Source organism: Papaver somniferum, chromosome 1, assembly GCF_003573695.1.
Source record: "Papaver somniferum cultivar HN1 chromosome 1, ASM357369v1, whole genome shotgun sequence".
Lineage (NCBI taxonomy): Eukaryota > Viridiplantae > Streptophyta > Magnoliopsida > Ranunculales > Papaveraceae > Papaver > Papaver somniferum.
In genome coordinates this window covers 212,188,228-212,211,980 of record NC_039358.1, presented here as the reverse complement: position 1 = coordinate 212,211,980, position 23,753 = coordinate 212,188,228, and positions in this window count along the sequence as shown.

The following is a 23,753-nucleotide window of genomic DNA, read 5'->3' as shown; positions in this document are numbered from 1 at the left end:
AGGAAATTAAAACAGCCGTATTCGATTCCTCAACATATATGCATACGAAATCATCCAGTAAACCCGCTGACAAGAGATTCGCGGGTGTTTAGAATTCTTACCTCCCATTCCAGACGGGGGATGAACCGTTGAAGTCGACTCGGGCCACGACTCCTATGTCATGTACGAACCCAAGGGGCCGATGCGATATCGTAATCGCCGTCCTTCTCTGTGCATTTTATTTAAAACTACAATTCCGTAGGGTTTTAAAAAAATAATGTCCACATGTCCAAAAATTAAAAAGTCCAAAAATAAAAATAAGAATTACAAAAACAAAATCCTATATACAGTTTCTAAAAATAACATAAAAATAAATTAACTATACAGAAATCTTCTTCTTTACTTCTTTTGGATCCCTTCTTTGTTTCCTTCTTTAGCTTCGCTTTTCTTTTCAACACTTTTTCTTTTTCTTTAGCTTAGCTCCAAACCTGAAAGAATATAAGAAATACCAAAATGCATAAAAAAGAACAAAAATAATAAAAAGAAAACCTAAAAACAAATTTATATACAAATCCCCGTCGGCGGCGCTAAAAATTGATGTGATTTTTCAATGATGTTGTAGTAAGATGATTCGTTCACTCAGATTTGTTGAGAATTTGTTTGAAGACTTAATAAAGAAAATAAGGAAAAATATATACACGCAATTTGTCACAAGATGAAGAGACGCTGAGACGAGGGATTCCACTACTTTTTATATTGTTATGGTTCAGTCATTAACTCTAGACAATATAACTCAAACAAAAGAAGTTGTGACTCTAGTTCTTTGTGAAAAATGGATTTCGTAAAATATTATTTGTAAGTTAAAATCATGACGCATCTAAAGCATTTAGAATTAAGCATGCGGCATCTAACAAAATAACAAATAATTAATAGAAATCATAAAGCAATTAAATCAATGCAAATAGTCAATAAAATAATTAATTCATTTACCACAATCATGAAAAGTTGCTTCCTCCGTCGTTCCAGTGATGGGGTTTAGCTCCACATGGTGAAAACACACTCAGAATAATTTTTCATTGCTCAAAAGTGCTTACAAGAGGTGAAAATATTATAAAACAGAAAAACTCTCTGCACCTTTCTATTATACGCTCTGTTTCTTCCCCTCACTCTCCATTCCCTCTCTGGCTCCCAGGAATCATTTATATACCCAACAGTCAAGAAATATTTTGAATAAATTCTCATAATATCCTCAGTAATGACATTAAACTCGAGAATATTTTCTTTATTCTCACGCGATTCTGAGTTGGCAAAGAAATCTCTTTTAATCAATATAATATAATCCAGAGAATAAAATCTCTTGTTTTAGTCAAGTATCTCCCATAATAAACACAACATATACGTACTTCCCATTCTTTTTTTGTCGACAATAAATGGAGATTTTCCTTTTTATCCGAATCTGAATATGTTACCCTTCCTGTTTTAGTCAAACAGGGTAATGCCAACTCATTCCCATGCAAAACTCTCCAAATCAGCACGTATCTTCATGAACAAAACCTTGAAAATATCTTCACAAATGTTTTCTTCAAACCAAGAATATATCCTTCCTTTTACGAATCAAAGGCAATTATTGCCCCTGTTTTACTGTTACAGCTCATCACCAACAAATCCGTCCCACAAATCTCCAAAAAAAAGTCTCATAAAATTATAACCAAAAATACGCTGTTGAAGCCAAAACTTTCCCGCCAAATTCTGTTCATTCCGTGGAGAATAAGATGGTTCTCCCCCTAACATAAATGGGGTGCGAATATCCATGGGGTGTGCATAGTACATCGGGTGCTCCTTAGTAACTGAGGTGCCCCTTAACCAACACTGGGAGTTCGAATAACACGTGTCCTCCGGGGTGCAAAAACCACTTTTCGAGCAACTTTTTCCACATAAGTGTTTATTGGCCAAAAATACCTACAAGGACATAAAATACCATAATTAATACATAATCGAGCACTAACAGTACAGAACATTGAGAACAAAATAGACACAAAAATGCGTCTATCAATTATCCCTTTTACCTATAGGGCTTATGGTTATGAGACTGCACCCTAAATGGGGTTTTCTTCAGGCCGAGTGCAGTATAAGCCAAAACTTGTCAAGAATGGTAAGGACGCTTCAAACGCCCTCCGCACTCTTGACTCAACCGTGTACCTCGGCGCCTTGATCAGATCTGCACTCCTTGGGAGAGTCATTATTACCTTAGTCTCCCAACCTAAGTCATATGCTTAAGTTGAGAATCCAAAGTGCTTCTCCCGGATGGGTTTTATTGACCCAAAATCTCCATGACTCAGGTTCCGGTGGCGGTATAGCCTTTCCCTGAGTCATGTAACAGGTACCCCCTAATATGACGTACTCTAGGTCTTACATTTGCCTCTTGCGAAATTTTATTCGCGAATTAGGGTGTACGCCATATAGTTTCGCCCCTTTCTTTTATGTCATTGTTATCTGCGAAAATTTCGCACATCATGATCTTGTTTTGTCATGAATAATCCTGCAATTATTCTTTTAAAATTCATAACTTCTCAAAACTTCTTACGGATAATATCTTTTCAAGTACAATCTGTTCCATGGTCTATCTAATCTATGACCAACATCTTTTCCTTCTTGGTCCATTAATCTATAAGCTCATGTTCCAACTATGTCCTTTATGATGTAAGGTCCATCCCATTTTTTCGCTAATTTTCCACCATTTTCTCGCTGATATATTGGTGTTTCTCGCAGAACTAAATTTCCTGGTTGAAATTCACGTATCTTGACACGTTTTTATATTCTCGAGCCAATATTCGCTGATAATTCTCCATATGTTGTAAAGCTTTTTCTCTTTTTTCTTCTAATTCATCAAGTTTGTTTAGAATTAAACCCGCACTAAGATTTTTCTCCCAAGCTTCTCTTTTCGTTGTCGGAATAACAACTTCTGTTGGTAACACCGCTTCAACTCCATATGTTAAACAAAAAGGTGACATTCCAGTAGCTTCTCTTCTAGTTGTATTATAATCCCATACTGCATTATGTACTTGTTCACACCATGATCTGTGATGTCCTTCTAATTTCTTCTTTAATATATCTGCAATTATTTTATTTGTTGCTTCTACTTGTCCATTAGCTTGTGGATATAAAGGAGTGGACTTTCCACATTTTATCTTGAATGCATTGAGTAACATTTCTATGTTCTGCCCCTCAAACTGTTTCCCATTATCAGATACCAAAACTGTTCTAAGCCCCATTTTCCAAAGGGCCACACACTGGTTGAAGATGACAATGGTGCTCCTGGTGCATTTATCTTCTTTCCATACCGCTGACAATCTTCGCAACGTCTTGATATTTGTTTTGCATCTTCATGCATGTATGGCCAGTAATAACCTTGCATTTTTGCTCTATGTGCCAAAGATCTTCCTCCACTATGATTGCCAGCGTCTCCACTATGTAACATTTTCAGCACCTTTTCTCCTTCCTCTCGTGTCAAACATCTGAGTGATGGTCCACTAAAAGATTTTCGGTATAACAACCCATCTCTTAATTCATAATTCGTTGCTCGGATTTTTAACTTGAGTGTTTCCAATCTATTTCTTGGTGTTTCTCCTTTCGCCAAATATGCGTGAAGCTCCGTTCTCCAGTCTGCAACATTATTTATTTGTTATTCTTTTTCATTATCTATGACCATCACATCCACATCTTCCTCTTCTTTATTGACTGATGGTGACAGAAGTGTTTGTATTTTTATGCATCTCGCAGTTGGATCTGTCATCATACTTGAGATGAAAGCAAAAGCGTCTGTGAGTCTATTATCCTTTCTTGAAATGTGCCTCCATTTTATTTTTGGGATTTTCGCTGACAATTCCTCAACAGCTTCTTGTATTTCTTCAGGGATGGTTCATTTGTAGTACACTCTCATTTTATTTGGCGAATAACTAGATGCGAATCACTAGTGATCCTGGCGTTTTCTAGTTTCATTTCTATTGCGAATTTTAATGCATGTATCACAGCTTCATATTCTGTTTCATTATTAGTGGATTCAAATTCCAACCTGAATGAAAAGCCATCTTTATTCCTTCTGGCGAAATTAGAACAATTCCAACTCCATTTCCTTCTCCATTTGATGATCCATCTACTAGTATTTCCCATCTATTTGGTTCTGTTAATAAATCTTTTGGATCTCCATGTTCGTCTTCTACATCCATCATTTCTTCTACTGCTTCATCTTCTTCTAAATGAAATTCTACCAAGAAATCCGCAACAACTTGTGATTTTGGTGAAGATAAAACTTCATATTTAATATCAGAATGGCCTACTTGTGCATTCCATCTCTCTACCCTTCCTGATCTTTTAGAATTCTTCATCACTGATTCAATTGGTACTTTTGTTAATACCCTTATCTTGTGTGCTTGAAAATATATGCGGAGCTTAAATGATGCATAAACTAATGCTAAGATCAACTTTTCAATTTTTGAGTAATTCTTCTCTGCGGTATTAAAAGTTTTGCTAATGTAATAAATGGGTTTCTCCACTCCTGTGTCTACTCGCAATAATATAACACTTAATGCATGCGACGTTGTCGCAAGGTAAATCAATAATTCTTCTCCTGGTTCTGCCTTTTGTAAGATAGTTGTATTCATAAGATGTTCTTTGATTCCTTTAAAAGCCTTTTCACATTCATCACTCCATTTAAATTTCGCACCCTTCTTGAGTATATCGAAAAAATATTTGCATTTGTCTGATGATCGCGAAATGAATCTCCCCAGCGAAGCTAGAAGCCCATTCAACTTCTGTACATCTTTTATTGTTGCTGGTGTTGGCATGTCACGAACTGCTTGCACTTTTTCCGGATCAACCTGTATTCCTTCCTTTGATACAATGTAGCCTAAAAATTTTCCCGATGCAACTCCAATAGTACACTTCTCGGGATTCAATTTAATGTTATACTGCCGCATTTGTTCAAAAATCTCCCTCAAGTCTTGTACATGGTCTTTATCTTCCTTAATCTTTACCAACATGTCATCCACGTATACTTCTAATGTTTTGTGTATCCATTTTGCGAACACCTTCTCTACCATTCTTTGATATGTTGCTCCCGCATTTCGCAAACCAAACGGCATTTTCGTATAACAATATAAACCCCTAGAAGCAAAGAAAGCAGTATGTTCTTGATCTTCTTCAGCGAGAGGAATTTGGTTATACCCTTTGTACCCATCTAAAGATGATACCCTATCATTTCCTGCTACAGATTCCACCATTTGAGGAATATCGGGTAACGGAAAACTATCTTTAGGGCAAGCTTTGTTCAAATCAGTGAAATCTATGCAAATCCTGATTCCCTTGTTTTTCTTTTGGACAATGACCATATTCGCTATCCATTCTGGGTATTTAGCTTCTCTTATAATTCCTGCCTCCAGCATTTTCTGTAATTATTCTTCTATTTGGGAATGGTAAGTTGTTGCGATTTTTCTTATTCTCTGTTTAAATGGTCTCACATTTTTGTTAATCTCTAGTATGTGGAAAGCAATTGTTGGATCTATTCCTGGTATCTCATCCATGTTTCCTACGAAAATATCTTTATATTCTCGCAGTAAATTGACAATTATTTCTTCTTCTTCTATATCCATTTTGGTTCCAATTCTCAACACTAGAGGCTCCTCTTCAGTCCCAACATTTATTTCTTTTGTTGGTTCTGCGACAGTGTAACTGGGTTTAGGTTCTCCCATTGGTGTGAGTTCTTTAATTGCTTTTATGGATCCTTCTCCTTCTTCCGAAATTTCGCTGGGTATTCCTTTACCTTCTTTCGCCCTTATCATGTATACTCTAAATTCTTCTTCCTTCTTTGCTTCCTTTACCAATTTCCTGCCAAATTGGTTCCTTTTTGATTGTTCTTCATAACGCCTTACTTCAATTTGATGACATAATTTCGCATTATCAACATCTCCTCTGATTTCACCTATTCCACTTGGAGTGGGGAATCTAATACATTGATGCAACGTTGATACCACAACTTTTATCGCATGTATCCATGATCTTCCTAATAACATATTATATGGCGATTCCATATCTACCACGCACAATGTCACATGTGTTTCGATTTTTCCAAGTGGAATTCATACCATTATTTCTCCTTTAGGTTTTGTTGTGGATTTTCCAAAGCCGTGAACAAAATATGTTGAATTGGACATTTCTTCATCTTTAAATCCCATTCCCCGAAATGCATGATAAAACATTATATCAACTGAACTTCCTGCATCAATTAAAGTTCTGTTCAACATACATTCTCCTGTGGATTTTATTGTTGTATCCTTCTCTTTTCGTGTAATAGGCATTGTGACAACCAATGGAGATGTATGATTCAAATTTTCTTTTGGTATTTCTTCTGCCATGAACACAATTCTTTGCTTTTCCCAATCTTTCGAAGGTGAAGTTTTTTCTACCGCCATAATTTTCTTTCCTTCAAAATTTCGTTTATGTATTCTTCCTTTGATGTTTTCATGGAATTCATTAACCAAGCTTTTTGTTATCATATTACACTCCAATTTTTTGCCATTTTCATTAATTCTATTCATCTTTCCTCTAACTGATTCACTAATTTTTCTAATCACTTTCTTGATTTGAATTTTCTCAATCATCAATCTTCAACTTTCGATCTTCAATCTACCTGTTTCTAGCGCCATTATGTAGTTGCAGGAAATCCTACAATACACCCCTCATATGATTTTATCGTTGATCAACCTATTTTTAGGTTGACATTCTTAATTTTATTGATTAATTTCTGAATATTCTTACAAGGAAAATAAAGAAATCAAGAATGATCTCTGCTCTCAACTTTCTCTCTCCTATTTACTTATCTCTCACTCAAAAAAGATCTCTCTCTCCTTTACAACTCGAATGACTATTTATAAGGGAAATACATAATGGATGACAGCTAATCTATCCTTTATTTTCGGATATGGTTTGCAATATTCTCGCAACCTTACAAATGTTGACTTCGCAAGCTTTCTAATTTTCGCAAGACTATCACACCTTTCTCATGATCCTTGCTGATGTCATTGTTCTGCGACGCTTTTTGTGTAATACCATTATTAACTTCGCTGAGACATAACTGTTGCGAGATTCTGATCCTACAATATTGGGGTAATTTTCCTTACCTCCCCTGGCGAAGATCATAATTTGAGTTACCTCCCCTACAGAACAAATATTAGTAAAACCTCCTCTCGTCGCTTTTTTCATCTAAACCCGGTTAGCTGAGTCAGCTGCTTCGTACAGCTGGACAATTTCTTACACATGGATTTTATATTTTCCCATAATACCATCCTGTATAAAGTAGACACCTAGACACGTGTTAGGCCAAGAATCATTGCAAACTTATGGTCGGATTTTCTGAGATTCGACCGTAAAACAGTCGAATTTGTGCGGTCACCTACGATGGTCACCTTAAACGGTCATCTTCACCATCTAGTTCTATATAAACCTTCAACGGTCATCTTCACCTTCAACAGTCACCTTCACCATCCAATCTCACCATCTGAAGTGCAGCCAGAACTATGGGTGATTCATCTTCAAAGTCCACCGATGTAAGTAAAACCACCATTAGAGGAGGTAACACTAATTTTTATATTTACAGTTAGGAGGTAAAACTAAAGAATTTTTCATGTTTTTGCAGTGTGTTGAACATCTATGTAGGTGTCAAATTTGCAGGGGAACTACCCATTTAGCCATGAAATGCCCTTACCTCTATTCCAAATGTAGAAAATGTGATGTCTTGCGTATAGTTTGGGAAGCAAACACTCAAGCCAACAAAGGAAAGAGATTCTTGAGATGCCAAAACCAACCAAAGTGTAATGAATTTGAGTGGTTGGATAAAGCTGTAGTAACAGAAATACCAAGAACAGAAAAACAACAGTTAGGGGATGGGTGCTTCAAGTGTGGTAGTGATTCTCATTGGGTTTCACAATGCCCAGAAGCTTCACCTGCATCCAACAAAAAAATCACACCAATAGCTGGCCTTGATGGGTGTTTTCTCAAAGGGAAATATTCAATTGAAACACATGACATGAAAATGGTCATTGATTCAGATGTTAGTGACAATATGTTTGCAGAAATATGTGACAGGTTTAAAGGTGCAGTGACTGTGGAAAAGGGAGAACAAAAAGAAAACTAAGAGCATTCACAAAAGTCTTATGTAGCATTCACAAAAAAGGCAGTTTCATCATCTTCTTCATCATTAGCTATTGTTATGTAATATCATTCACACCATAATTCACCTCAACTTGTTCACCTGGTGGCACAACTTTTAGGGGTCCCTCATGAGTCATGAACAAATGAACTTCATTAGGAACATCTTGATCTGATTCATTCCAAAGCTTCATCAAACCTTTATCATCCACAACATCACAAAGAAATCCACTCTCCAAGTACTGAAAATCACAATGGTGGCCATCTATCCCATCAATATACTCATAAACATTGTGCAACAGATCCAGCATGTTCAGAGTGTCTCCATCATACTTAGGCAAATACACCTCCTTTCCATTCATATAATCAAGGAAACTGAATCCACAAACAGGTTGTTGCCTAGGCCATTCTCCATCATAGTGTAAATATAAATTTTTAGTATCATACACAACACTTTCACTGCAACATAACCAAAAACCTAAATTAATCACCATAATCAACAACTTTAATAGACTGTACAATATACAAAAAACCCAAATCACATGAACAAAAAAAAAAACAGAGCATCAAATACAAAAATTATAAAAAATGAAATTAGGGTTATTTTCAAAAACCCAATTCCTACACTATATCACATCAGAGACCCTTTTCTCAACTATCACCAACTCACACACAGGTAATTTCTACAATAGATTAAGCATATAACATCCATCCTAAATCATAGGATAATGATAAAGACCCAAGAACAACATGCATAACATCAAACACATAATCAAGTATCGAATCATTAAACGAAAACGGAATGGAAGAACATAAACCCTAGGAAAAAACTCACAATCTTCGTCTCCGGTTATGATTCATCACGATTAAACCCTAGAAAACATATGAAATAGAAAGAAATAGGAAGACAGTTCTTCTCTTAGATCAATTTCTTCTTCTCTTCGATGGAACCCTAAACTCTCCTCTCACAAAAAAAAATTGGGTTTTTTTCTCTCTGCAACTGATAAACTTTTTTATCTCTCTCTAATGTTTGTTCCCGCTCTATAGAGGGGTAGTTGTACATACGAAGGGGTACGTGTTCAATTATAATCGGCTACCCAAACGGTGCCAAATCGAAACCATCCATCGTCTGACCTGATGCAGAGTCGTTGGATGAAAAGGTACTTTCTCCAACACGTGTCTAGGTGTCTACTTTATACAGGAGGGTATTATGGGAAAGTACAAAATCCACGTGTAAGAAATTGTCCAGTTGTACGAAGCAGCTGACTCAGCTAACCGGGTTTGGATGGAAAAAGTGACGAGAGGAGGTTTTACTAATATTTGTTCTGTAGGGGAGGTAACTCAAATTATAATCTTCTCCAGGTGAGGTAACGCAAATTACCCCTTAAATCTTCAACATCAGCAGATCTATCGTTGACAACAACAACAATAGCAGAAGATGAGTTCATCTTCATCTTCATCGTCTTCATTATCATCACCAAACATCAAAAGCTTCGTCGTTCATCATCTTCTTCATGTGATTCATCGTCTTCATCATCATCTCTAACCGCAGAAACATCAGCATCAAAACGTCGTCTTCGTTATTTAATCAACAGTAAAAGTTTATTTCTTCTTCATCTTCTTTACAGTAGCAGAAAAAAGAAAAAGAAAAAAAATGTAGAGATAGGAGAAACTAGATCTGAAATAGAGAGGAGAGAGAAAGTAAATCTGAGAATGAGATATTTTCTATTAAATTTTTGTATATATATATGGTCACCTTAGGACCAAACCATTATTTCTAGGACCAAACAATAATATAAGGGTATTTCTGCCACTATAAGATGACATTTACATCATCCATAACATCATCCTAGGACCAAACTATAATTTTTAGGACCAAACTATAATTTATATTACCAAATAGGACCAAACAGACAATTGACTAGGTCAATTGGACTAGACTCTCTCTAATATATTATTTGTAGGACCAATTGGTATTTCCTACTTTGGCAATTATGTGGACTGAGAGAAGAGTGTTTTTCATAAATTCTGAGTCTATCAAGTTTTGGAAGGAGATTGTGTTAAACAGGAAAGTATTGAAGGCTGCAGACGCGTAATATAGAGAGAATAAAAAGGAAATATTCCCGGACTTGGAAGTGAAGAAAAGGCAAAGATATTCTCGGGATTTTATGTCCCTGCTGTGTATATAGAGGAGGATCGATACCTTGGGGTGGAGTCGAGAGTTTGGGGTTTATAAGGAGGCTTAGGGAGGCTGCAAAGACGGAGAAATCAGGGTTACAGGAAAGTACCCTGTTGCTGCTGAAGAAGAAGGAGACGAAGAACATTGACGCACACAGACAGTCGTAAATCTGTTATACTATATATCCATCGTTCTTCTACAGTCTTATAATTTGTAACAGTGACTTCTGTAACGACCATTAAATGTTGCAGATTCTCTGTATTATTATTTCTCCTCAATAAAAACACCTTTTGAGAAATGTTTCTATTCTATAAGTGTTTTTTGAACATCATGAGCTAAACCCAATCACTGGGACGACGAAGGAAGCCATTGTCTACGCGTTTGGTAAATCTATTTAATTCCTTTATGACTTTTGCACTATTTTAAATTGAATCACGATTTTTCTTAATTGATTGTGATTTTGTTTGATGACGCATGCTTGGTCTTAGTATTTTTGATACGCCATGCTTGTGATTTACATTCAATCTTTTATAAAATCTACCTTGGCAAAGAATAAAGAGTCAATATTTATTATGTTATGAGCTATAATTGTCTGGAATTGATAGTTGAACCACATGAATATGAGAATTGGTGGAATCTTGAGTCTCAGTACCTCCCGACATTGTGACAATCTTATGAATATATTTTCTTTGTTTTTAATGTTTTCTATTTTTAATCTGAAATTGAGTCTACACAAGTCCGAGTTAACGACATCTTTCTTAACACTTTACAACAACAATTAAAATCACTTCAATTTTTGGCGCCGCCGACGCAGACTTGTATTTAGATTTTTTTTAGGTTTACTTTTATTATTTTTTGTTCTCTTTTACGCCTTTGGTTTTTTTTTTTGATTCTTTTCAGATTTGGAGCGAAGCTACAAGGAAAGAAAAAGTGCTATAAAAGGAAAGCATCGCTAAAGAAAGAAAGAAAAGAGGAGTCCAAGGAGTGAAGAAGATTTTATATGTATTTATTTTATTTGGACTTTATTTCTTTTTATTTTTAGAAACTGTAATAGGGTTTTATTGTTGTAATTTTTCTTTTTATTTTTGAACACTTTTTGGACTTTATTTTTTTGGACCGGACATTATTATTATTTTGAAACCCTAAGGAAGGGTTAAAAATTAAATATAAACTGTTTGCAGGGAAGGACGACAGTTACGACACTGTCTCGGCCCCTCGGGTTCGTACACTGACATCGGAGTTGGTGGCATGAGTCGATTTCAACGGTTCATCGCCCGTCTGGTACGGGAGGTTAAACTCTATCCACCCACGAATCCCCAGTCAGTGGGTTTTATTTTGTGTGACAACTCACATCCCTGCAATAAAATGTCGAACTGGTATTACAATAGCCAATACAACGAATATACGGCTGAGTTTCAAAATGGACGTTACTACTTTGACCATAGTGTGAATAATGGTTGGGAACATCAGCCTTTTCAAGGTTATGGCTCATACCATGATGAGCCCAATTACTATCCACACACGCACCAGTCATATGAGCAAAATTCTTATATTTGTCCTTTAGAAGAGTCCCTCAGGAAATTAGAGGAGTCGATACTTAAGATAGATGAGATGAATAACTTAGTTTATGACGAAAGAAAACTTTTTATAGAGGAATCCCTCAAGCTGATAGCTGAGACAAACGAAAGAATTGCTCGAAATAATCTTAATTTCCAATACAGTGTTTCCAATAATACCCTTGAAAATGAGGATAGTTATTTGCATAATCAAGACGACGAGGATAAAATTGGTAACACTACTTGTTTAGATGAGGTTCAACCATTTTCATGTTATTATAGTGATGATTATGATGAGGATAGTGTTGATGAAGAATCTGAAATAAGTAGACATAGTGATCAGGAATTTGTTACTCCAATTGAGCTTAATAATGATAATGTTTCTAGTTCAAATCCAAATAATTTTAATAATTATTCACCTATTCAAAAGGATGAGGATTTGACTAGAGATACCCCCGTTTTAGACGATGTAGTATTTCCTTTTGATTACGAAGCTAATAATGGTTTAAAGGAACGAGTTTCTTCTGAGAATATTGTTTTAGAGTCTAGCGATTTAGAAACATTAGTCTTAGACAAAGAAAATGAACTCATAGAGATGAGTGAGGATGAACCTGACTTACAAGAATCAATTGACCATTTTCAGGAATCAGATGACCTTGAAATTAGGAAAGTTGGGACTAGTCTTTCTAGAGACACTGAAAACTCTAAGTTTGGGGGTGATTATCATTCTCCATGTGCTTTAACTCTTAGGAAGATCCCTCACTTGAGACTTGACATATTTGCCTCAACTATTTTACAAGATTATCTTCATACACATTTTCCTGAACCTAGTAATGTCCAGGACGAATTTCAGATGTTAGAAACCCATCCTCTGGTTGATGTAGTTTATCCAGGCTATCATACCCAGATTGACTTTGTTTTCCCGCCAAATATTTTTCTTCCAAATGTGGGAACGTATGAGTTTCAAATGTATCAGCTATTAAGGATTAAGACTGAGCCTAAGTACTTTAGGAAATTAGTATCGACACATTTGCTTAAGATTGACCGCTAGTTTCATCGTGGTCGATTGTGTGAGTCAAAACTGATTGACTTTAAGGATATGCAATTATTCAGGTTATTATTATGTGCTTCTAAGTTTTTACTTAAGTTTTTCTAGACTCTAATACCTGAACCGGATCTTAGCTTTGAGGAATTCCAGTACATGAAAATATTTTATCTCGACCCAGTTATAGAACCTGAACCTGAACCACAGCTAGATGTAGTTGTCTTAAACAGGAAACTAGACAAGGGTGTGCTTTATTTGTTAATTTTCATGGCATATTGCAGATTCCTTTTATTGGTGGTAGATTTATTTGGTTTTAATGACCCACATATATTTCGGCTATTGCTTTATGATTTTATAAGGTGACTAATCATTTCTTAGTCTGGCTGAAGACGTTAAACTTAGCACTTCTTGGGAGGTAACCCAATATTCATGCGACACAATAATATCTTTTCTTATCTCTTTTGCTTTAAATGGTAACAGTTTCTCCTTGTTCATGCTTTTAATTTCATCTTTAGAACATTGAGGACAATGTTAGATTTAAGTTTGGGGGTATGGGAGAAACTTTTTAGTTGCATTATTAAACTCCAGAGCCTAGAAATTTATGCTTATTAAGGATGGCACTAACCAATCTAAGCGGATGGAAGCATCTTGGTTGTAGGAGTTGAGAAACCAATCTGATTAGATGGAAACATCTAAAGAGTATTCATAAAAGCACAGAGCTCAGGTGTTAGAAATAACAAGGTAGTTTCTCCATATCTCGTTGAGTCCTTTTCACTTCTGTTTTTATTTTGTTTCCTTTTTAAATATGTTTCTCTAAGTGATTAGGTGGGGCTCACGATTCAATTTGTTACCACTGCTAGGGTGAAATAGAGTGACTGAGATACTAAAAAAAAAGTTGAAAATTTGAAAAAAAAAAGAAAAAAAAATTGAGACCAGTCCATCAGACCAACCGGAATAAATTCAATAAAGTCGACCACTGGTACCCTTATATATGCCAGTTGTATTGACCTAGAGTTAGGATTATCGACCACTGTTTCCCTTGTATTCGCCAGTTGTGTTCATATCAGGCAGACATGTATCTCAATTCATTAAGATAGGTTCGTTTTGGTAGTGGCCTTCAGACAGATATGGGAAACACCATTCACCTTAGTCAACATCAAAACCATCTATGTTTTTCTATATCCATCTCTTAATCTATCCATGTGATTTGTTGACTCCGAATATTGATGTCCATAATGCAACTATCTGAGTAGAGCTCTGTCACTTACATATGAATTTTAATATGCTTGAGTGCAAACTCGTGTACAGCAATTGAAATTTCGCATCAGAGTACCTCCTCCTGTAGTCAATAAGTATGCCAACCAAGAAGATTCTTTAGTGCCTTCCAAGATTTTGCGTAGATAGCTAGGGTCTGGAGTAAAGGTTTTGTGGGTATATCTCTTGTAAGCCCTCCCGAGACTATAACTCGACCACTAGGACCACCTAGGGGTTTAAAGGCTTGTTGCATACGCTAAATGCAACCGATGATGCCTGCGACAATGAGTTAGGATTTTATTTTCTAGTTTTGATTTGCTCGAGGACTAGCAAATAATAAGTTTGGGGGTGTTTGATAGACGCATTTATGTGTCTATTTTGATCTCAATTGTATGTATTGTTAGTGCTCAATTTTGTATTTATTATGGCTTTTTATGTTTTTGTAGGTGTTTTTGAAAGAATAAGCTTTCGCGACAAAATTGGCTCGAAAAGTGGTATTTGGACTCCCGAGAGTAATTACTAAAAGCACCCCAGAAGCGCGTTGAAGGCACCCGGAGGACAACTACTAAATGGACCCCAGTAGTGGATAAGGGGCACCTCAGTTGGATAAGGGGCGTCCATTTCTAGAGCAACTACTATTGGCAGACCCGTACAGGATAGGGGGAGGTCATCTTCTCCAATTCAAAATTTGAAATTTGCGGGAAAGTTGTTAAGCAGCAAATCAGATCTAGGGTTAATATTTCGGACTAGTTTTAACGTGATTCAATCACCAGATTTTAATGGGATGGACTTGAATTAACTAAACAGGCCTGGTATGATGTTTTTGATCGAAGAACTTGGGCTGGATAATCCGGATTTCGTTAAACAGGGAAGAATAGTTTCTCGGTTTGAACAGAGAAGGTTTCGTGAGATTTACACCGGATATTTTCACGGTAAAGGCTTGGTTTGGGCTTGTAATACTGATACATGATGAATATGTTCTCAAACTCGATTGAAAAGGAAGCTTTCGGCAAAACAGGGGAGTTGGAATATATCGGGTATCTTCGGTTTATATTTGGCAATTATGTGGACTGAGAGAAGAGTGTTTTTCGTAAATTCTGAGTATATCAAGTTCCGGAAGGAGTTTCTGTTAAAAAGGAAAGTATTGAAGGCTGCAGATGCGTAATATAGAGAGAATAAAAAGGAAATATTCCCGTACTTGGAAGTGAAGAAAAGGCAAAGAGATTCTCGGGATTTTAGGTCCCTGCTGTGTATATAGAGGAGGATCGATACCTTGGGGTGGAGTCGAGAGTTTGGGGTTGATATGGAGGCTTAGGGAGGCTGTAGAGGCGGAGAAATCAGGGTTACATGAAAGTACCCTGCTGCTGAAGAAGAAGGAGACGAAAATTATTGACGCACATAGACAGTAGTAGTTCAGCTACAATTTATATCTGTAGTTCTTCTAAGTCTTATAATTTGTAACAATGACTTCTGTAACGACCATTAACTGTTGCAGATTCTCTGTATTATTATTTCTCCTCAATAAAAACACCTTTTGAGCCATGTTTCTATTCTATGAGTGTGTTTTGAACATCATGAGCTAAACCCAATCACTGGGACGACGAAGGAAGCCATTCTCTACGCGTTTGGTAAATCTATTTAATTCCTTTATGACTTTTGCACTATTTTAAATTGATTCATGATTTTTCTTAATTGATTGTGATTTTGTTTGATGGCGTATTCTTGGTCTTAGTATTTTTGATACGTGATGCTTGTATTTACATTCAATATTTTATAAAATCTACCTTGGCAAAGAATAAAGAGTCAATATTTATTATGTTATGAGCTATAATTGTATGGAATTGATATTTGAACCACATGAATATGAGAATTGGTGGAACCTTGAGTCTCAGCACCTCTCGACATTGTGATAATCTTGTGAATATATTTTCTTTGTTTTTACCGTTTTCTATTTTTAATCTGAAATCGAGTCTACACAAGTCCGAGTGAACGACATTTTTCTTACCACTTTACAACAACAATTAAAATCACATCAGTCCCGGGGTTTTTCTGCATCTGCGGTTTCCTCGTTAACAAAATTTCGGGATGTCTGTGTTATTTTTTTTTCGCATTATATTTTTATATAATTGAAATATCACAGGTTGTGCGTAGTTCAATCAATTAGATAATCCAACATTCGGTTGTTGATATAAATTGATTAACACATGGATATTGGTATTTGATACAATCCAAGTTATTTCTCATATTAATCCGGCTCACAGATTTTTATCTGTTCGATTGTAGATTGATTTGAGAAATTGAGATATAACTCTTGGATGTATTTTCCTTGATTGAGTCTGACTGTCCAGTTGATTCTTTTGGAAATATACTGGAGTTAGTCCATACAGATTGCTTAAAAGAAACATTGAGTGTGGTTGTTAGATCCACGATTTTTCAATTGGTATCAGAGCAGTCAAACATGATAAACCTAATAAGTTTGTGTTTGATTGTTCCCAAAGACTGTCCCTATGGGAAATATCCTTGGGAAACTTGTTCTGGGCATCTGTGGCACATACCAGAAATCTTCAAAGATTGTTCAGAGTCTATTCTTGTCTAGAGTTCTTGTCTCTCAAGATAATCCCACATCATCTAAGACATTATAAACCCTAGATGATGGAAACCAATCTAAAGGAAAAATTAAAGATTCTTTTAAAAAGGTTCGTTGCAAGAAACATGTGAATAAAAGCTCAAGGATATGGATCAATTGACAATATATTTATGGCTTTTGAAAACGTTTTAAAATTTCTGGAACGACTTGTCTTGATTAACAAAAAGGCTTGTGGTAAAAATTCTGAATCTGTCACTCGTGACACACATTTGAGTTTTGGCAACATCTCGGTCAAAAACGATAAAACGTTTTCTACAAGTGGTGTTGCAAGTTCCAACCATTGGAATCCTTCCTTTAATCATAGGAAAAATGAGTCAAAAATTTCAAATAACCCCGAGTATCATCATTAATATGATTATACTTATGGTACATTTCACAAATATCGAACAGAGAAGATGCATGAGGATTCCTCTGCTCATCTTGCCTTTTGGTGACAAAATTGACTTCACCCCATTTGTATATAACTTGGAAGTGAGGCAAGTAACGGTCTGATTTGTTTTGTGTCTTTGTATTATGGATTAGATTTATTTTTCCTTGAAGAAAAACTATTTCGAAAAAAGTTTTCTGTCCACCTGAGGTTAAATAAAAAGATGTAGTTCTACTACTATCCTTTTACTGCACTATGTTGATTTTCTTCATAGTGTGTGAACCTTGGTTGGTGAACGTTTTTGGAAATCCTACTTTCTTTTTGTGCGTCGTGGTTCATGAACGGGTCCAATCTCATCAATGGGTATATAAGAGTTGTGGTACACGTACCCTACTTCCTTCTTCCCTTGTCCGCATACGTGAACTAAGTCTCTTATAGGGTTCACGTTTTCAATTCCATTAAATTTTATTCTTGGAGGTCCAAGGGAGGAAAAGGGTTGTATTCATCCACATGAAGTTTTTCAAGTAAGTTTCTTCCTTATTTTTGATCTGAATTTTTATCTCATGGGGATTTTCAAGATTTCAAAGAAGGTGTCAAAAAAATTGGATTCATCCTATTCTAGCATAATCTTACCTAAAAATAAAGATCTATTAGAATTAGATTTGAAAGAATTTCTTCTAGTGGTTTCATTCTAGAAAAAAATTTGATTTGGTTAGTGGTCATAAAGAAGATTTGATTTGTTTTGAGAAATTTAATCTTGGAAACATCTTTAATGGCCTTGGTGAAGGTTTTGACACTCTAACAATAATCTTCTATGCTAACATCCATGATGTTGATCTTGATGAATTGGAACCAAGACCATTATAAATAGAGAAAGGATTCTTGTTAATAGAGATTTGATTTCAAGGATTACCAAAATTCCTTTGGGTAATGTTCGCCTTCCTAGACCAAGGGGAGAAAGGCCATCACATGAAACCATTTCTAATGGTCTGTGGGGCAACAATTTTGATTGGATTGAAGGGAAATTTTCTACTAATTATCTTAGTCTTGCCTTGATGTCTTTCGGAAAACTTGGTATATCTAATCTTTGTCCCTCCATAATTGAGAACTCTCGGTGGAGTCGTGAGTTTCCGGAGTTAGTCTATTTACTTGAATTGGGTTCTCGAGGTATTGATATTTGTGGATTAATCATTCATCAAATGCTCTCAATGACGCCATCCAACAAGAATTTAGACCTTCCTTGCTTAATTGAGCAAATTTGTCGAGCATATTCTATTGCTCCTATTGGGAACTCCATTGGAACTTCTAAACTTGTTCGTCCTTGTACTTTCAAACGTATGAAGGAGAATGCTTGCAAAAGACAAAGATGTGATTCCCTTGACGGTTGTTGTGATCCTACCACCTTGAGTCTCCTTCAAAAAATTCACAAGGGTGTGTGTAAGATCAATTCCAAGGTAAAATGTGTGCAACAACAATTACGATTAGTTGCCACTAAGTTTCCAGAAATCAAAGAAGATTTCGATATTGTTCAAGCCTCTTGGATGGTTTCCAATGATGAAGATGATGTTTAAACTCTTTTTCTCTCACTGGTGTTTGCTATGTCTAGGAAACTTCTTATGAGAATTTATTCTTGTATTTTAAGAAGCATAACTAGGATTTGGAATAATTTATTTTGTGATTACACATTGCTATTGCCAACGTTTTTCATCTTTGCAATGTTTTTAGATTTATTTATTTAAATTCCAAAATTTATTTGGAAGATGATTTTGAAGTATTAATCTTTATTGGTTTTATATATTGCAAAACTTATTATGGGATATGTGTGTTTGTGTCCGTGAACTATGATTGTCCCATATATGTCAAAAGTTAAGCCCATTATATCATTATGCAAATGTTGATGGAAGATAGGATGAACTTTTGATTTGGAAACATTAATTCAATGATATCATTATGCAAATATTGATGAAAAATAGAATAAATCTTTGAATATTTCGCGGTATTGATCTTTCCATGACCCACTTCTATGTGAAAGTACTGTATGGCTCCATAAGATCTCTTATGTTGAGCATTTCCGATTAAATTAATCATAGGGTCTCATGTGGTTAATAGAACTTGTGCTTAATTGCGAAATATTTGTGTGGAGTGCGGCTGTGGAATTTTATAGGAGTTTTCTTGTATCTTTATAAACTCCTTGATGAATACACTAAGTTACGACTATGTGAAATCATCGAAACAAAGTTGATATGTTTTCTTTTAGTCATGGAGTATCTCTATGATAATTTCATAATGATCCCCACTAGTTTTCGTACCTTTGCCAATTTATATTGACAAAAAGAAGGAGAATTAATGTATAGTTCACACTACAAATACATATGGTTTACATATTATTATATAAGGGGATTGGTTTTCATTGTGAGATGAATTATTGACTAAGGGGGAGTGATACATATCACCTTAGTATTATTGTCAAAGTTGTGATACAACTGGACTTTGATGATGTGTAATAATACTATGACAGTGTATAACAATAATTGAGAACAACTATTTTCTTATTGTTATGGCTACGGATCTTCAACAACTATGATGCTGAGTTGAACACGTTCAGAATCACTGGCGTACTTGGAATTGACGAAGATTTCGAGTAATGTTGAAGAACCAAGGAAATCAAGCATTTGGATGATAAGCTACAAAGTTTATTTATTTTGTAATCCATATGTATTGATAGTTTTGTCACTAAAATTGACAAAGGGAGAGATTGTTAGAGCACTGCTCGGTCGAACTCGCAAGCGTTTCTATCTCAAGCTTGTTGTCAAGTTTAGTTTCCAAAACTATAAGTCTTGATTTCTAGTCTACTTATAGCTATGTCTCGGACTAGGATAGAATGTGTAGTTGAGCTTTATACTTTACGGCGTTCATCGATTAAAGACGAAGAACTACTAAGGGGAGCTTGTGGAAATTCATCAACAAAAGGTATGTGGAGACTTAAAATCATCTATCACTCATAAGTTTATATATATTCTATCTCCTATTGAGACAAAAGTCGTATAACTATATAGACTTTATAGTATACACATTGATATTTCGAGCTGAGTTTAACTCGCTTATATATTTGTCGAAAGATGTGTTGGTAAGCTTTCGCTTTAACCAAGTCCATCTTGATTCTTCACGAAAGTCAAAAGATGATCATGAGAAAATCCTCTGGTAACAACTTAGATGATTTGTGTGAGACAGTCATTTCATGTAGACTCGGAATGTTTCGTATTGATCTATTGATCACTTGAAAATTACTTTGAAGGTAATACTTTGTGTGAGACACATATTCCCGTCTTCCAATAATGTTTCAATAATTAATATGGAGTTTAGAACGATTAATCATTGATTTAATATAGCACAATATGCGTACTTGTATGCTAATAGTTGCAAGTTATTCAAAGTCCGGTAACAATAGTATGCATACCAGTATATGTACTGGTTTGGAAGTTGAAGTCCGGGAACTTAGTATGCATACTCGTATGCGTACCGGCGTAAATTTCAAGCCCGGGAATTCAACAGAGTTTGGATGTATGTGTACCCGTTGGCATACTGGCGAACCCAAACTATGTCCGACCACTTTGGTATGCGTACTCGTTTGCATACTTGAGCGGGTTAAGTTCTAAAATCGGTTTGTGCATGAACTAATACATTTATATGCAATCTTTTGCAAACCGTGGCCATAATGTTCATGTATTGATCAAGTGAATCAAAATTGATTTTGCTTCAATTGTATCTTGTATACTTCTTTGAGAATATAAACAATTGAACAACTCCATAACTAGTTTCATTTGAGTCATTTGAACTGGTTGTGATTAATATGAACAAGGTTGATATGAAAGTGTTCATATGGCTAACTTCGGTTAACTATTGTTGAGCCAACTATATGCACACATTTGGGTACGGTTAGTCATACCTAAATGAAGTCACATTTCATTTGTGTATAACAAGCTAAGTTCGATCTAATGGTTGAAATATATTAGCTTGACTCTAATCAGGTTTTCATCTAACGGTGAATATCAAATGCTTTATTACCAAGGTAACATTGATTTCAAACCTTGATTTTGAAGACTATATAAGGGAAAACTCTAGCAACTGGGAAATCTAATCCCCACACCTCATGTGTGATATTAGTTGCGACTAGAGTCGATTCTCCTTTAACCTAGGGTTTTCCTAAAACCATTATAGGTTAACGACTTGAAGACTTCATTGGGATTCTGAAGCCAGACCCAATTATTTTCTCTATAGTTGCTTGTTTTGAAATTACTTTGTTTTATCGTGTTAAGTACTATCTTCTCTATAATTTTCTCGAGATTAATTTCCGATAGTAAGATAAAAAGTAGTCACAAACATCTTCGTCTCATCGTTTGTTATTTCAAAATATCTTGTTTCGCTTCCATACGATTAAGATTAATGTGAGGTGACTGATATTACTAGGATGTTCTTCGGGAATATAAGTCCGGTGTATTAATTGGTTCATGTTCACCTTGATTTATCAAAAGACGGAACAAAAAATCGTAGGTATTTCTGTGAGATACAAATTTATCTATTCAATAGACTATTGTGTGTGAGACATATTTTTTTATCAAGTGCTCAACTTTGGGTCATAGCAACTCTTAGTTGCGGGTGAGATCAGCTAAGGGAATCAAGTGCGCAGAATCCGGCTTGGTTTAAGAGGCGTAAGGAACGTGACCGTACCTTAATCAGTGTGAGATTGGTTAGGGATAAACTACATTCCAGTCCGAATTTAATTGGTAGTAGGCTAGAGTCTGTAGCGACTTAATACAGTCTGGTGTTCAAATCTGGACTAGGTCCCGGGGTTTTTCTGCATTTGTGGTTTCCTCATTAACAAAATTTCTGGTGTTTGTGTTATTTCTTTTCCGCATTATATTTTTATATAATTGAAATATCACAGGTTGTGTGTAGTTCAATCAATTAGATAATCCAACATTAAGTTGTTGATATAAATTGTTTGACACTTGGATATTGGTCTTTAATACTATCCAAGTTATTTCTCATATTAATCCGTCTCACAGATTTCTATTTGTTCGTTTGTATATTGATTTGAGAAATTGAGATAGAACTCTTGGATGTATTTTCCTTGATTGAGTCTGACTGTCTACTTGATTCTCTTGGAAATATATTGGAGTTAGTCCATATAGATTGCCTAAACGAAATATTGGATGTGGTTGTTAGACCCCCGGTTTTTCAATTGGTATCAGAGCAGGAAAACATGATAAACCTATTAAGTTTGTGTTTGATTGTTCCCAAAGACTGTCCCTATGAAAAATCTCCTGAGGAAACTTGTTCTGGGCATCTGTGGCACATACCAGAAATCTTCAAAGATTGTTCAATTTATTCTTGTCTAGAGTTCTGGTCTCTCAAGATAATCTCACATCATCTAAGACATTAGAAATCCTATATGATGGAAAGGAATCTTAAGGAAAAATTGAAGATCACTTTAAAAAGGTTCGTTGCTGGAAACGTGTGAATAAAAGCTCAAGGATATGGAACCTCACTAGACTTCTTATTAATCTTTTCGAGGAATAATATTGAGATGGATCAATTGAAAATATATTTATGGCTTTTGAAAACGTTTTTAAATCTTTGGAATGACTTGTCTTGATTAAGGAAAAGGCTTGTGCTGGTAAAAATTTTAAATCTGTCACTCGTGACACACATTTGAGTTTTGGAAACATCTCGGTCAAAACGATAAAAGTTTTCTACAAGTGGTGTTGCAAGTTCCAGCCATTGGAATCCTTCCTTTAATTATAGGAAAAAGAAGTCAAAAATTTCAAATAACCATGAGTATCATCAATACTATGATTATACTTCTGGTACATTTCACAAATATCGACCGGTGAAAGATGCATGAGGATTCTTCTGCTCATCTTGCCTTTTGGTAACAAAATTGACTTCACCCTGTAGGATCAGAATCTCGCAACATTTATGCCTCAGCGAAATTATCAATGGTACAGCACAGTAGCGTCGCAAAACAGTTTCAGAAATGATAGAATAAATGACGTCATCTAAAGTCATGAGAAAGATGTGACAGTCTTGCGAAAATTAGAGAGCTTGCGAAATTAATATTTGTAAGGTTGCGAGAATGTCACAAACCGTATCCGAAAATAAAGGACATATTAGCTATCATCCACTATGTATTTTCTTATAAATAGTCATTCGAGTTGTAAAGGAGGGAAAGATATTTTTTGAGTAAGAGACAAGTAAATAGGAGAGAGAAAGTTCAGAGCAGAGATCATTCTTGATTTCTTTATTTTCCTTGTAAGAACATTCAGAAATTAATCAATAAAATTAAGAGTGTACACCTAAAAATGAGCTGATCAGCAATGAAATCATATGAGGGGTGTATTCCACAAAATGAAACTTTTGATGATGGGCAAATTGGAGGAAAGCAAGAGAACAGGCGAAATCAGAGACAAAATAACCAAGATGGCAAAGGAAATCAAGAGGAAGGAAGAAGAATTTTACATGTG